This window comes from Simochromis diagramma, unplaced genomic scaffold, assembly GCF_900408965.1.
Source record: "Simochromis diagramma unplaced genomic scaffold, fSimDia1.1 OVJJ01000656.1, whole genome shotgun sequence".
Taxonomy (NCBI): domain Eukaryota; kingdom Metazoa; phylum Chordata; class Actinopteri; order Cichliformes; family Cichlidae; genus Simochromis; species Simochromis diagramma.
The window spans coordinates 2,105,545-2,122,144 of NW_024387038.1; the positions used below are offsets into that span (position 1 = coordinate 2,105,545).

Here is a 16,600-nt window from a genome sequence, read left to right on the forward strand (position 1 = left end):
ATCATCAGAGGCTTCAGGGTTCCTTCTCTAAGGAAAATAAATGCTTGCAGTTAAATGTTATGGTAAGTCGTGTAGCTGACATGTTACAATGTGGGCCAGGCTGGTAGAGTCTGACATTTCCATCCCTGGAGCTACACTAACAAAATACTTGAGTTTTCTAATGTTGCCTATTTATTGTTAAAACAGCCTGAAAAGCACTTTTCTCATCCAACACCAATTATTGTCAAGTTGTGAAAGCACTTAAGCCACAGTTGCTAAAGTGCTTTCCAACTGTGACCAACCAATATCTCTGATTAGTAGCACTTAAGGGTGTTTTCACACTTTGACTAATTACATGAGTCTGAACTGAAGTCAATATCTGTGATAATACAAATATCATTTGTTTGAGTCTTTCGGACTTATTCACTCATGCTAACTAGGCACCTGAAATTGAATATTTGAAACAATCAGATTGGCTATGTTCGTCTAACAAAAACAGTTTAGACATTAACTGTAGCGTCTGAATGTGGAAACAGTGTTCAAATTCCTTAATTTGATCTTTACAGAAGAAACGTCATCACTTCTAACACATCTAACCCTTTTGTCCTCTATTAGTATGACTTTTTCAAGCTATCCTCTGATGAAAGGAGACACTTGTTGGTTCTGTTTCCATGTTGGGCAACAGTTCTTCATCCAGTGAAGACCACACCACAAGTCAAAACTTTTTCATGAGAATAAATAAAACAGTCGCCCCTTAAAAAGCTTTAAGAACTAATATTTTGTTGTTGCTGTTATTATTCTTAGGATGAAAAATAGGTCAACCAATCAATCAATCTTTATTTATAAAGCACTTTTCATACAGAAATGTAGCACAAAGTGCTTTACATGGTTAAAAGCAGCCCACCCCACCCCATCCCGCCCTCCAATTCACTCCTCACACTCTCATTAACATAAGCGGTCATGGATACATACACGTGCCACCAATGAAGAGTTGCTAATATACTATAGGTATAAAAGAAAGTGAGGGCAATGCAGAAGTGCTTTAAACCTGCATAATTGCTATTGGACAGCAGAAGACAGCTCCCGTGGATAAAAAATAAAGTCTGATTGTACACAAGTCTTTGATTAAGTGTTCCTACTTTGATTTATGACCGCAGTAAATACTTTCATGATCAGTTTTTGATGTTGCTAGTGTCAATGATTTTTTTTTTTTTTTTGTCAACCCAGCACTGCATTCATTTTCTAAACCAGGGGTTTACAGCTGTCTAAAAGCTAATTTCTAAGTCAAATTAGAGTAAAAACAGGACAACCTAACTAAGATCAGCGGTTGCCCAGTGCATTGAAAGTTTGTTCCTTTTGGCAACTGACTGCAAGTAGCTGCAGCGACCACTTTCCATCACAAGGTGATTGGACAGCTCGGATGGTGGGAAGCAACTTCTTTCAACTGCAGTCTATCTCAGACTGTCTGGTCTGCAAATGATCACTGTCTAATTTATAAACACAAAGTTAGTTTGATACGGGATATGTCCCTTTTTAATAGGGGACTCAAGTAAACTGGTGTCCAACTGGTTGGACTGTGGTTACATTCCTATATAAAAGTAAGGTTGCTGAGCCCTGTGTCATTTTGCAGTTTATTTGCCATCTAGCAGCAACTATTTCACTATCTGTGGAGGAATTTCTGTTTCAAATCTCTCTGTTGACTGTTCAGTCTCTTTACACATTATTAAATATGTGTTAAATGATTGCTAATGCACCTTGTGAAACCTTCAGCTGCTGATTAAAAGCGATTACCTGCTAAAACACAAGCTGGCTTTTATTGAGAAGCAAGTCTGTTTGGCTGTAAGCAGACACGCTAGTTTGCTCTTGTGTTGAGTTTCTCACCGCTCAAGTTTTTGATTGGGACTAAACAGCTAATGTTATTGTGGTAACCACAGGTTTCACGAGTGGCGGGCTGCTTGTCAGGTGCGCCAAGACATTTCCTAGTGACTTAAGGGCTGTTTTAGCTTGAATCATCAACATGATTTTATAGCAAAAAGTTAACAGAGCTCCTAGAATCCATGCATAAGATGTCATCTCGACCATACACTGCTCTCGCTCTCACTACAGTGTAAAAACGCACATAGCCTGCCGATGGAGGAGACATGGAGAGTATCAAGATGCAGACAGAGATGTAGCTAAATACTGAAAAATAAATGCGAGTTATGGACCTGGCCAGGCAAAAACAAACAAAAAAACAAGCTAAAACTAAAGCTATTTATATTCAGTCATCAAGAAAAAGCATCAATTTGAACATTTGACATACAAAACAAACAGCCTATACCTTTTAAACAGATAATAAGATACAGAGTAAGAACAGTGTCTGCATGCGTGCATTCATATGTGCTTTGACTGGTGAGTTTTTGGGTGCACCCATATCCTTTGAACACTTTCAAAACCCAGTGTTCATCTTTAAGAGAGTTAGTATATAACTATACTAGTACTGATGATAGACGTGTTATTAAAAAAAAAAAAAAAAAAACTACATTCAAAAATATAAATTACAAATTGTTCTTTTTGTATGCTTTTGGAGAGTTATTGGTACAGACTCTCTCTCTCTCAATTTCCTGTCACTCATACTTTGAGTGCAATTTAAATGAAATGGGCTAAATTAAAGGTGAATTTTACTATTACTGCTTTTGTTCTTTTTTCCATATTTTCTGTAGAAGGTATCTAATATCATTACGGTGAATTAATTTAAATGGTCGTGTAGGGAAACTCGGAGACAGCCTTAAATTGCACGCCTACATAGTTGATTTGCATTAAGAGATTTGGCTCGAGTGGAGTTGAATTTCCAGCCTGAACTACTGGGTGTCACCAAATTAACAGTGACTTTTAAGGACTAAAGTTTTAAAAGGAGAATGTGTGTAAAATCTCACCACTAGATGTCAGTAGATTACAGTCACTTGACTTCTGTTTTCTTACTGCTAGCAATTTAACTGCTAGCTATCGATATATGTTCACGTCTATTTACTCTAGAGGAGGCTGTAAAACTTGGTGAAATGACTCTGATACAAGTTGATGAGTCAGTAAAACTTACTTCTGTCTGATGAGAGTGATATTGAGGTGAGTTGCTGAGCATATACGTACTTTTTCTGTCCATAAGCGCTGCTGTTTTTTCTTCTGTTACCCTGCTAGCTGTTGCTAGCCGGTTTTAGCTGACGCTAATGAAACTTTCTTTGAAGTGGCTCTAACACTGTAGTCTGACTCGGACACTTGGTGAATAAAATTTCATATGATGTGAGAATGTAATAAAACTAGGGATGTGTGAATTTAGCAATTAAAATTAGCTTAGCATATAACCAGCTATTGATGCTATTTAGCCGACTCCTTGTCAGCGATCTGGAGACAGGAGAGTCACATGCCTAATCTGCTGACAATAAGTAGTTTTGACAATATCGGGAATAAATAAGCATGTTATACACGTTTTTGTGTATTAGAACTTTGACTTAAATTCAAAGCAATGAGGCTTGAGGTGAGGAGGAAGAACCTGAGGTGGAAACGAGAGAAGAGCAAGAGCAGGGCTGGAGGAAGAGAAGGAGATAATATACCTGTTCAAATGTTAAATGGTCATATATTGTTTTAAAAAGAACTATTTGTGATCTTTAAATTAAAAGTAACTAATAAGGTATGCTACATATGTATGTGGCCGGTCTCAAACAACACAAACAATTCGCCGCTCCGATGTATTTTTAATAAATTAATCCAAAGTTAATGAGAATGCATCAGTTTGTTGGAAGATGTTAATTACCCATTAATCAATGGATATTTATCAGTACAACGCTCTGTTTTTTCTATTAAACAACTTCAAATTGTGCAGATTGTAGCTTTAAGAACTTGTCTACACATTTAGAGAAGTAGAAAGCATTGTGAAAGAATGTGTTTCCAGGCTGCATGCAATTTCAGAAATTCAAGCTCAATTTAAACTCTTCGGGGGGAACTAAAAAAAAAAAAAAAAAAGCTCATAGTGCTGCTAAAATAATGATCTAATGCTATGCATGGCAGTGGTGGGAAAAGAGAGCAAGCCATTGCTATATATTCACTGGATTTGATATGTGGAATGTGTAAGTTCACTCTTGCTTTCAAAGGAAACCTTAGTACAGCAGTCCGCCTCATACTTGAGACCTAATGCAATTCAATTCCCAGGAGAGCCTGGACAAGGTTAGACATTAAGAGAAAACAGCAGGAGCTCGGGCTGGTGTCGTACCCAGAAGTGCTGTAACGTGTTCATAAGGGACAACCACTCAGCGTTGCTTTGAACACCTCTCCGGATCACCACCTGCTCAGTCCTCTCCAGCTCCTGAATGATGATTAGCTAAAACTCTAAGATTTAATGTAAATTATCAATGAACACTTGACTGTGTGTGTCGGGCTCGCCCTGCCGCTCAGCCCAGCATGGTGCTCGCACTATGATCCGCTTGATGCAAGACTTGCCGTTTGAAAGCAGAGCCCTGTGCCACATGGATGCTCGCAGCAGGGTTATCTAGCTGGAAAACAATAGCTGAACAGTTGACCCTTGCATACATGCAGACATGCTGCAAAAAGAAGGAAAGAAAGCAGCGTACGCTCAAATGCACATGCCAATACACAAACACATGGGCGTCCCAGCTCTTGCTTGATTTGGGGCCCTCTGTTGGCGTTTTGATTGACCAGAAGGGCTCCCTGTGTCTACACCATGCTCCACTGGAAGGAACGAAGGGCCTCTAAATGTGGCAGAGCACTTTAGACACTTCGTTTAATAGGAAAACAAAAAATGTTTGATGTCAGAAAACTCAAGCTAAAAATCTTCAGCCTTTTCTAGAGTTCACTTAACTCTTTTTTTTTTTCTTCTTTGTTTGGCCAGGCAGCTTTCCCCCCTCCCTCTGCACATAAATGTCGTTTTTCCTCTTGTGTGATGTACTATCTGGGTTATTACCAAGCGTGTAGGTGTTAAAATGGAGAGGAATATAAAAGAGAGGAGCGACAATGAAAAAGGCAGAACGAGAGTGAAGAAGAGACAGACGAGAAGTGTGTGAAAAAGTGTCAGAGGGGCGCGGGAAGCCGGGGTGGAAAAAAAAAAATACAAGGCTCCGGCTGTCCCAAATTCAATCAAACATCGAGGAACATTCGGAGGCTTTTTGATCAATTAATCTAGCAGATGGCACGAGTGCAGTCAAGAGATAATGCTGAATGAGTGAGCAGGAGAGAGGGAAAGAAGCAGGTGGAAGGTGTGAAAGTTCCTCCTTTCGTGTGAAAGCAAAGCTTCTCTGCTTTGAGACGCGGCAACTGATAAGACAGAAAGAGAAGTGTCATGTGACAGACAGTTAAGAGCAGCTCATGTTGTCGTGCGTGCATATTCTTGTACGCTTCTTATGGTACATTTGTACTCGCCTCCTATGTCTGTTTGTGTGTCTGTCAGGAAGGGGCGCAGCAGATTGCTAATGTAGCGGGCGGCCACAAAAAGAGCGCAAACATCCAGCGATAATCAAAGGAAGTCGAGGCTGAATTAGTTCTCTCCCGCAGAAGCTACCTGCTGGGCAGAGCCTGCCCTCCGCTAACCCCCTCCCCGTCACTACACAGAGTTTAGCTGTGGAAGTGGTTCGAATATAGCCGCTTTATATTATCATTTGAGTGGGCTAAAGAGCCACTTATGATACAGTCAATGGCAGCGAGGGAGCGGCGCGAGCAAACCCGAGAGGCACACCTGAGATGCAGCTCCACGTTCACCTGCGAGTGTGAAGGGGACGCTGCTAAAAAGACGGGAAGCAGCTCGAACACCCACCTCTCGTTTTGTCTTTCAACGCTTCGCTTTTTCACCAGACAACTCGGCTCAAGAGCGGAACCAATCAGGGTCAGGCTGACTGCATGTTTACCGCTATCTTAATTTAAACCCCGCGCATAAGTAAAGACAAAATCAAAACAAAAACAAAAGCGAAAGGCTCTGCCGGGTTCTGGATTAACCACAGGCTGTTTTATCTGCGAAATAAATTGCCTTGTAGACAAAAGAACTAATTCACAGGGTTAGAAAAACAAGAGGAACTCAATGAGGAGCATTCTCCCTGCACGTCAGCTCTCTCCCGCCGACGCAGCGTCTCTAATCGATGAATATTGAGTGGCTCCCGCCATCAGCATTTTATGGGGGGGGGGGGGAGCACCCACCTTAGTTCATATCTCATATTGATATTTTCTTGTCCTATTTTTTTCTCTCTCTCTCTCCTCTTCCTTCCTTCATGCTCCTGAAACCTCAGTCAGCGGCGTTAAAAGTTTCTCCGCTCTAATAACCGTTCTAACTTCCCAGCTGTAATGACTGTAGGTGTTTTGCTCAGTTGATTTTTTCTTCTTTTTTTTCTTCCCTCTCGCCGTTTTTCCTAATGAAAAGGTTGCAGAGGACCATGTTCCTCGCTGTTATTTACTTCGCCTGCATTTCTTTTTCCTCGTGTTTGACATTCACAGCTCAGTGGTGCAGCAAGCCTGAAGCACGACGGCGTAGGCTAGAGCTGCTCCTCGGGGGGGGGTGCAAGAAAAAAATATATTAAGGAGTACTCGTTTGCAATTACATGAAACACACGGGTGTGTGTTAAACACACGTGTATTCGGCGCACACAAGCCGGCGCCACTGAGCTGAACCAGATAGAGCATGTACCGCTGGTTAATAGCCCAATTTATTCAGAGAATATTACTTATTAATTTGCATAATGATTCCGATGATTCAGACATTTGTTAGAGGCGGAGTACTGTGATTGATGGAAATTTAATTATGACACCTCTTAGTTATTAAACGGTAATCACGCTAAGCCACTTATCTTTAATACTTACCTTTAGCACACGAGGGCTGGAAGAAATTAATGGCAGGCAGTCACAGGTCTTAAACTCATAATTTCTTTCTTATATGTTATCATGCTTTCGACAGTACGCTGGTTTCAAATTTAACTACGGCACAAGGAATCCCGCTAATTAAAGACAGGCCACATTGTGATTTTTTTCTCTCTTTTTTTGGGCCTTTGTCTGTTATTGTTGTGCTTTTTGCTTTCACATTTCCCCATGCAGGAGAAGAAGTGTTAGGAAAATGCCTAATGGAGAGGTTCAGCACTTTGTTCTTTAACCTGTTGTACCACGTTCTTGACTGAAACTCTTTAAAACGGAGATGTGCTCTTGTGCGTTTTAGCTCGCTTAAGAGGAAGACGAGGCTCCCGCCGAAAACACAAATTGCTTCGACAAATCACCGTTGAGCAGGGGAGGCATTTATCTGCCCGCGTGCAGCTAAACATGCAGGTTGCGATATGGATACCGCATCAGGACTTCAAAATGTAAGCAAGCACAGATAAAATGGCAGCGGCTCAAAGATGCAGCGGCGGCTTTGCGCGCCGAACTGAAAGTAATTATGCAGTAATACCGTTGAAAATGTCACATATCTCCCTGTTTACATTCTCCCAAGGAGCCGTTGTGAGAGAGCTACTGTTGGCGAGGAGTGAAAACGCAGCAGTCCTGAAGCACAATAGGAAGAAGCAGACCTTTATGCCGAGGAATAAGTCGTGCTGGGAGAGCTTTGTGTTCCTGTGACAAGGAGGTCTTATGCTGTGCATTTACTCTGCTCAACCCAGTTTTTCCCCATTTGCCTCCTAATTCTCTCTTTTACCATCTTTGCTACTATTTCTCAGGATGTCTGTGGCAGCCACTGAGGTGGGTTTTTCCCACTCGGAAACACTGCACATCCTGAACTGGTTCATATCACTGATTACTCATCGTGTCTGCAGATGTCTGTGTGAACTTGCTCCACCTGCAGATGCTCTGATACCGCAGCATTTCTACGGATTTGCTTATGATTGAGCTCGTATAATGAAAGCCCCAATAGTCACTTTTATATACTGTTCTAACTCGGCGTGCAAGGTGTGTGAAACTGCAGGTAACCATAGCAACAATACTTCTTCATGATGTGTTACCAGTTAACTGTCACTGGATCAAACTAACAGCTTTACTCCTTCATTTGCTGACGCTGGTAAGCAAGGGTTAAAACTCCCTTTTAACCGGAAGAACCAGCTCGGACTGAACCCCCCGGCTGCCCCCTGGCCGCTCCCTCCCCTAACGCAGGGGGTGAGGGGAGGGAGACCGGAAAATAGACACACTGAAAGAGAGTGTATATATATATATATATACACAAAGAGCTATATTTTCTATGTTTTAAAAGATGATCCTACTCAGGTGCACATTTCTTTGAATTTGAATATGCCATTTTTATAACTATACAATATTTGTTTCCTTATGTTGTAAATGTCCCTGTGCAGTCTCTTATTTTTCCATTTTTTATTTTATATTCTTTACTTTAGTGTGAACCTGCATGCTCCATCGGCCTGTCACTTTGCTGCAGGAACACCTGAATATCCCTAATGAGGGACAATAAAGGACATTTCTGTTCTTCTTTCTTCTTCTTTGATGCATAGAGAGTGAAGAAGAAGCACTCAATGCATCATGGGAAGCCACCTGCAGCCTAGACCTATTACAGCAAAACTAAGGGAGGATTCGCAGCCACTTGATCCGGCCCTAACTGTATGCTTTACCAAAACAAGTTTTAGGGCTGATCATAAAAGTAGAGAGGGTGTCTGCCTCCAATCCAAACTGGGATCTGGTTCCACAAAAGAGGGGCCTGAAAGCTGAAGGAACCACAAGTAAGCCTGCAGAGTGAAGAGATCTAATGCAGTGATACGGTCCTATAAGGTCGTTATGATGAGATGAATCCAGGTAATTCAAGACTAACTTAGCTGACTGACAGTCATCTATAAGTGATGTTATTACTGGTTCTACTCTACCTGGGAACTTTACACAGCTTGCCACATTCACCCATTCATACAAGCTTCTGTTCTTCTTAATCTAACATTCACACCGATGGAAGCATCAGAGAGCAACCTGGGGTTAGTATCTTGCCCAAGGACATTTGGCATGCAGACTGGAGCAGCCAGGGATTCTGGGAGACACAAAACCCTTTAGGATTGTGTCATGAAAGGGATCGGGCGTCAAAATCTGCTAAGTCACACATGCACAGCTACTCAAGTTTTTTTCTTAATTGCTTTTTAAAAGCAGTACAACAGTAGATTAGCCAGTTATTAGAAATTGTCATTTTTTCGACTGATCGCCTATGACCTGGAAGACTTTGCAGCGATGCACCTACATGAACACACATCACAGCGTTTATAGTCTAAATTGCTGTGCCTGTCCTTAGTCGAGCTTTTAAAACAATGAGAAGAATCTGTGCAATAAACTATACAATACAATAAATTAAGAAATGATTGTAGATGCTCGGGGGGATCATAAAGTAAAGCCGAGATATTCTACCTCTGTTCTAATATTCACCCATTAATCTTTAAATTGAAGTTTCACCACATGTTTTTTATCATACTGTTTGTTTACTTCCACTCCGTTGCAGAATTTCGTCTGGCCTTTGTGATTAATTAAATAAAATAATGAGCTTTCGAGTTCCTCAGTTCTTTAAAAACATGCTTTCACAAACCTTTATAGAGCCACTCATACGTTTTTGAACCGACTGATTTACCCAAAGGTGGCAACGACTTTTTATTTAAGTGTTTGTGCTCTGTCAGAAACTTGCCAGCAATACCCATAACTATATTCATTAGTTCCTCATGACTGTTTTTCATAACATTTCCCACTGCACTGCACTTTGTTTAGTTCATTGAGATTATTAGTAGAATAGCTTCCACACAGGTTTTAGAGTGGCTTTTTTCCTCGGCATTGTTGACAATAAAACCATGTTGTGATCAGACAAGTCAGGTAAGAAATTGTATGATTTAATAATTCGTACTTCTCAGTTTGAAGAAATTAAATCTATTTGTCACCTGGAAGCTTTTGTGATTTGTGTAGAAAATACTATACTCTTGTTTTTATCAATGTTAAACTTCAGATTCATGGGAAATAGATTTTAGTCATTTCTCAAAATTATCATAAAATGTATTGTCACACAGAGAAGGTACAGCCGCACACCAACTGGGAGATGAGATGGCTCAGTCACACTGCAGCAAAAATAGGACAGCAACCTCCTTGTGACTAGGAAAAAAATCAATGGTTACCTGGTGATTAGATTGAATATTTTCCCATTTGGCGATCGATTCCAAGTAGTTCAGGAGAATTAGAGGTTGAGCGTGCAACACTCTTAACCTCTGTGTGACCACTTTAGATCACAAGGTGATTGCACAGGTGCAGCTGACTTTCAAAGAATTGCTGTCTAAGTCAGACTGACTGCAATCACTCTCAGACAGATTGGTGAAGTGAAGGCTTGCAAATAATTGGTGTCTAATTATATTAGATTCAAGCATTCTGATTAAGTTTGTTAGCATGATATCGATAACATGAACAAAAAGTTAGAACGCACAATTTTCGAACTTTCACACTCAACCTGCAAAACAGCATTTTTCATTAGTTTTCCCGACAACCTCTCCTGGCAACAAGTGCATGTTTTATGAGTGGGCAACTTACATTTTACACTTCATTTAATCTTTCCACTAACCTTTCTACACCCACCGTGATCCCTGGCCTCCTCACTTCAGCTGTCATACAGTACACAGAAAAAAGTTGAAGAACCTAAAGCTAATTTCTTTTCCTCTCAAACGTGTTTTGCAAACATGCAGTATTTGGGAGAAGAGATCAGGGGAGATCCGAGATTTCCAAAACAGAAAAATCCGACAATACTCTGAATACCTCATTTTCTACACCTTGCCTTTTTTATATTTCAAGGCTACTTCAAAGTTATGCAGACTATCTGCGATGTGCTTTCCATAGAAATCATGTAGAAGGAGGAGAGGTACTTTGCAAGTTAAAAAAAAAAAAAGACAGAGCCAGCCTACATAATATCAAACCAGTCATTCATGAATGACATGAAATTATGCACTGGCTTATGCAACAAGAACATTAAGCACTCGAGAAAGAAAAAGTAGAAAAGGCATGTCAAAACAAACCTCTGTTCCTTGATTAAAGGGTAAAAATCTTATTAGGACAGACAAAAGAAGGCGAGCTAATTCAAATTAGGATCACAAGGACACCAGCGTGTATTAGAAGAACTATTAAAGCCCTAAAAAGAGCAATAACCTGGATTTTCTTGCACAAAATAAAAAAAAGATTGGATAGAGAGGGCCTTTGGATACAGCTGTGGATACGGTAGCAGGAGCATCTATAGCCACTGTCAGTACAATTATGTGAGGCCGACAAAAGATAAGCAAGCCAACTTGCACGCACGAAACTTCACTCTGAACAAACACATTCAGCTACAAACTGCAGAAGACTGAGAGCGTGGGGACGTAGTATCCAAAAGGCAGCCCTTACCAGGCTCACAACAGCAGGTTCAGGCATTAAATGCTGTCTGAGCTGAGGTAAGAGAAGAAACTGTAAAACTGGCCCCTGCCAGGAAGTGAAATCAGATAAATTGTGAGTTTGGATTTTAAGGCTTCCACAGAATTTGCTTCCCTAATCACACGAGGGAGTCGATTCCAGAGATGGAGAGCTTGGCTGGAAAACACTCTGCTGCCTGCTGATTTCTTTTTGCCTTGAGTGAGGCGGGTAACCGACAGACTCGATCTGAGGGCGCACGAGGATACAAAAGAAACACTGAGGTCAGATAATGCGAAGCGATGGTGTAAGGCCACGTAGTGACCGCTCCGTTAATAATGCTGAAGACACAACAACTGGGCGCCGAGACTCTGTGTAAAAAAAAAGAGCTTGAATATTTTGCCAGTAAATTATTCATGTGAAATGAGAACATGAGGTGGAGTTAAGTGTACTGTAAGAGTTTTAGCGCTAAAGCGTATTTAAATCGCTTTGACACAAACTAACTTTGTACTTTTCTCCTCCGTGTGAAAGAGACTCACGACAAACTAAAACCTCCATTATGCAGACATTTGCACCACATGGACCGAGTCCAAGTGAAAGTAAAAGGCAATTAGGCAGACAAAACAACCTTTCATTTAAGTTTTAGTAGAGTTAAGACGCTAATTTGTAACAGGTTAGATTGCAAAGGTGCTCCAAGAATGTCTAACTGTGCTGCTGAATCCAGAACATTAAAGGATGTTTGAAGGGGGCTTGCATTTACCTTCACAGGGGGTCTTACATGCTTTTGTTACATCTAGACTGGACTAATATAATGCACTGTATACTGGATTAGTCTGTAATGTTGCAGACAGATTACTGGGACTGCGTTACAGAATCCAGTATGATCTTTGTGTTTAAAGCATAGATGTTAAAGTAATTTTACACTGTGAGGCCACACACAGCCCAGTTTGATCTTAAGTGGGCCCGACCGGCAAAACTACATGACAAATGTGTAAAATTACAGAAAAGTTCTGCTGATTTGTTATTATAAAAAGTATAAAAGTATAGTTGCTGTTAATTCACAGAAATTTTCCTATTTTTATTTGTTTTATTACTGCAGAATCACTGTAATAGTGAAGAAATTTCTCTCATTTAGTTGTTTATCTGTTCATTGCTGTGGTGTACAGTTCTATGAATGTCAATTGGGGGGCTTTATCAAAAGTAAAAAAATAAATACAAATAAATCTATGCAATCCTTTATATTTTCTAAAGCTGTCCAGCAGTCCAGATTGGCGTCATTGCCTGGCCTATTTTAGCCCCCGGGCCTTATGTTTGACACCCCTGGTTTAAAGCCTTAAATGGTGTTATATTGTGGGACACATAGAGCCACTGTCCGTCAGTGTAAAGACATTAAACTGCACACTTAATCCCAGATATCTTAATGAAAAAGGTGTCATTTCAACAGTATGTCTCAGCTTTTCTACATGAGGAAATGTTTCTGTAGTTAATGCAAATTAAACCTAATAAAAAAGAGTTTTACTTCACAGAAAATGCACTATTGAATTATTTTATTTACTTTGCTGTACTCTACTTTTCTTTCATTTATTAGTTTATCTATTACTTTGAGAGCTCTTTATCAGGAGGATAACCTGTAAAATGTATGAAAATACAGTAAAAGGAGGATTGGTTGTTGTATTTTTTATCATGAAGCACTTTGGTTTTAAATTTACCATATAAATAAAAGTACTTGCTCCTCCCTTAGTTTAAATTGTGAGCTCCATTAAAACTGTTGGGACTTTTTTTTAAATTTAAAAATATATTTTTTTGCAGGTCATTTTCCTCTTTGGCCAAAACAATTTTCTACTGCCTGCTTTTTTCTGGAGTCAGAATCTCTACTGAGGTGGCAAGTGCAAAGTTGGCAACAGACCGGCATCAATTATGAGAATAAGACACGGCTTGGGAAAAAAAAAAAAACCAACTCTTCAAATATGTAAAATGTATTTTTGTCGATCGAAACTCTCTGGCTGTTTTTGGCTGGATTTTTTTTTGACATCTAATCATCCCTAGACTCGAGGAACATTGTTTTGTTGCCAGGTCTTTCTACCGTCTCTGTCAACTATTGAATAAATTAATATTCTTAAAGCAAAAAAAAAAAGTATTTCTGGATCCATCTTTCTCCTGCTTTTATTACATTTCCCCAATGCTTGTTTTTGTCTCTTCTTTTGTGAGATTCTGTTTTCTGTCCCCAGACACCCAAAAAGTGCATTCCAGCGACTAATTTCCACTGTGCTTATTTACACCACGCCTTGTTTCCCTGCTCTCTGACAGCAGCTGTTCAGAGTAAACATCAGCATGTCAGCTACCCCACTATTTCACCCTGCGTTTCTCTGCTGTAATTATATGTATCAGTTTCTGGGCAGAGAAATAACTACACAGCACTCCCCGCTTCTCAGAAAAATTGTGACAGGGCTCCCTCCTTCCTGGAGAGGAGAATCTACTGAGTTTGTGGAAGTTAACGTACAGCATATCGCTGATTTAGGTGCGGAGAGGAGATCTGCCACGGAAAGGACAAACCTCAGATGGGATGCCAGTTGTAATGCATTTTGCCAGCGTTTGCTTTCTTTCTCTTTTTGCATTTCTTAGTTATGTCTCAACACTCTTACATCAACTTGCTAGTTGTTCCCTTGCAATCTGCACCCTTCAGAAGCCAACAATCGGAAAAACCATAAACTCCAGTTGAGATACTAACTGGGAACCAATTCAGTGAGGAAAAAAAAAACAAGACAAAGTGTCGCTTTGGCGAAAGACTCATGTTTGTACGAGTTTGTAGAACTTTTTATTCGGTTGCTAGTTGGTGCATTTTAATAAAAGCGTGCTCCAGATCTGTCCATGAAAACAATTAATTTGGCGACGATGACTTAAGTTTGCTTTTGTTCACGCTTTCCTTTCATTTTTATCACGATTGTGCAGCTCAGGAAATGTGAGAGCTGTGGTTGTATCAGCATGAAATAGCATCAAGCAGTTTCTGCTGAAGGGAAGAAAATAAACTCTGATTTCTCCAGCTATGCCGACTGCTTGAAGGAAAACTGGAAAGCACAACAACGTGCAAAAGCATTAATATTATCCTTGTTATCCTTTAATGTCAGCGTGAGTGACTGACACATCCGGAAAAAAAAACAGAGGGACCTTCAGTTTGATGGAGCGGGATAGAAAACCGCAATACTTTGTCTTATGGTGACTCTCATTTGTAGCCCACAAGAATATATCACACATTTTTATCACTGTCACCTGCCACTGTTGTGCGTCTCACACACACACACACAGACTAGCACACGGCATGTAAGAGCACACGCGCAAAGCTTATTTCATGGCAGAGCAGAGGCCCATCTGTGTGGTGCAGACGGACGCTGCTGCTGCAGTGAGCAGCGGCAGGATGGATGGCAGGGCGAGGGGCTTTAACGGCCGCATTGTGCTCCATTGAAGGAGGAATTGATTAGGTTCACTTGGATGGCTCCGTGGCTTCTCGCTGGAGCGGTGGTAGACGTCTGATGGAGCGGTGATAGGGATGAGCTGGCACTGAAGAGGTTTGTAAAAGGAGGGTGCCAGGGCTGCCGAATGGACAGATGGGTGCTGATTGACAGAAAGATATGGCAGTAAAAGTATGTACTTTTGGGTGTTGCCTCGTAATTAACAATTCTCACTGGCAAAAAAATAACCTTTCCTCAACATTAGGACCTTTAAACTATTGGCCAAAAGCAAGCCATCTCATTAGCAGTGACCCGCAGATGTATGGAAAGCCTTTGAGGGCAAAATAAAGAAATCAGTCATTCGTAATTCGTTATTGGTTGTGCTATAACATCTGTCGGATCGTATACTACTTGGACAGTAGTCCAAAAAGAGGACTGCTTGCAGATATGAGATATACCACAAGATATCAAGCAGCATAAAAAGTTTCGTTATTGACAAGCACAGTTTTCGTCCTCTGGACAAGCTCTACAAGTCTCCACTGGAAGAAATTCTTCCTCATTTAGTCCTTCACTGCTGGATGAATCTGATGTGTAGCAGGTGTTTAGTTTCGTTGGTCACAGCAAATGATTTGCATCTTTTCATAGCAATCAGTGACCCTTTTTGGTCTCCATAGAAGCATCTGGATTTGTTGTGATTCCATTTTTGTTTTTGAAGATTCATACAGTATTTTGTCACCTGTCTATAAAAAAAAATCCTGACTCTCTAGAAGATTGCTTAACAACTGTAAGAACAGTCAGCTTTTTAAAAATAAAACTATTGTCTTGTTATAAAACTACATTTTTAATTACTTCAAACCACTGAAATTTTCCAGGTGACTAGTTGCGTATGGCATAATGTTTGTTTCTGTAATGTCACATTTCAACTAGTGCTGTCAGCGTTGATCTCGTTAAAATGACGTTAACGTCATAACTGCTGTGCTAACGCGTTAACGAGCTAACCACGCTAACGCGTTGACGCCATGCAGCCCCATGTCATTTTAACAAGATTAACGCTGACTAATTTAAAAACTATATCTTTCATTGTTAGTTGCTAAGTCTGATTCTAAGTACTATTATTTCTGTAATCACCTAGTTGTGCTGTCAATGCTGAAAGCGCAACTAGTGCTGTCAGCACTGATCTCGTTAAAATGACGTTAACATCATAACTGCTGTGCTAACGCGTTAACGAGCTAACGAGCTAACCACGCTAACGCGTTGACGCCATGCAGCCCCACGTCATTTTAACAAGATTAACGCTGACTAATTTCAACACTATATCTTTCATTGTTAGTAGCAAAGTCTGATTCTAAGTACTATTATTTCTGTAATCACCTCAAATTTCTCTGTAATGTGATGTGATGTAAGGCGTTACTGTTCCTAAAATTAAGTTTAGGAATTTTGTGATTGCTTTGTTTGAATTAATTTAATCAAACAATCATGGGATGACTTGTGTTGCAAGCGTTCCACACCAGGTTATGCTCAGGACTAGATTTTGTTTTAGCCAGTGTGGTAATTATGGGTTATTCTAAGAAAAACACTGTGCTAGGAAGTTTAGTATAGGCTAGTTTAGTGTAGGCTAATCTGGTTAGCAGCATTGTGGTCAAGTTTACAGAGTGCTGGATTTGTGCAGAGTGGCTGCGGTCTTTGTGGTCAGTCTGAGATGACATCAGGCTAAATCACCAAAGATAATGCTGATTAGATTCAGTAAACTTAGTAACTTTTATGGGTTGGAAATCTGCTATGCTAGCTCACCTAACTTAAGCTAAATCCGTAGAGAGGAGCAGCAAAGGCCA

General features: G+C 40.4%; 1 long non-coding RNA gene across 2 annotated transcripts; it reads left to right on the top strand.

Moving 5' to 3' along the window:
- Positions 1-2,851: 2,851 nt before the first annotated feature.
- On the top strand, positions 2,852-8,548 carry LOC120741022. 2 transcript variants are annotated; one of them, XR_005697535.1, is made up of 3 exons: positions 2,852-3,081; positions 7,160-7,301; positions 7,430-8,548. It is a non-coding gene; the product is annotated as an uncharacterized LOC120741022 (long non-coding RNA). The 2 variants fall into 2 exon arrangements; XR_005697534.1 differs by lacking the exon at positions 2,852-3,081 and having other exon boundaries at positions 7,050-7,301.
- Positions 8,549-16,600: the final 8,052 nt, after the last annotated feature.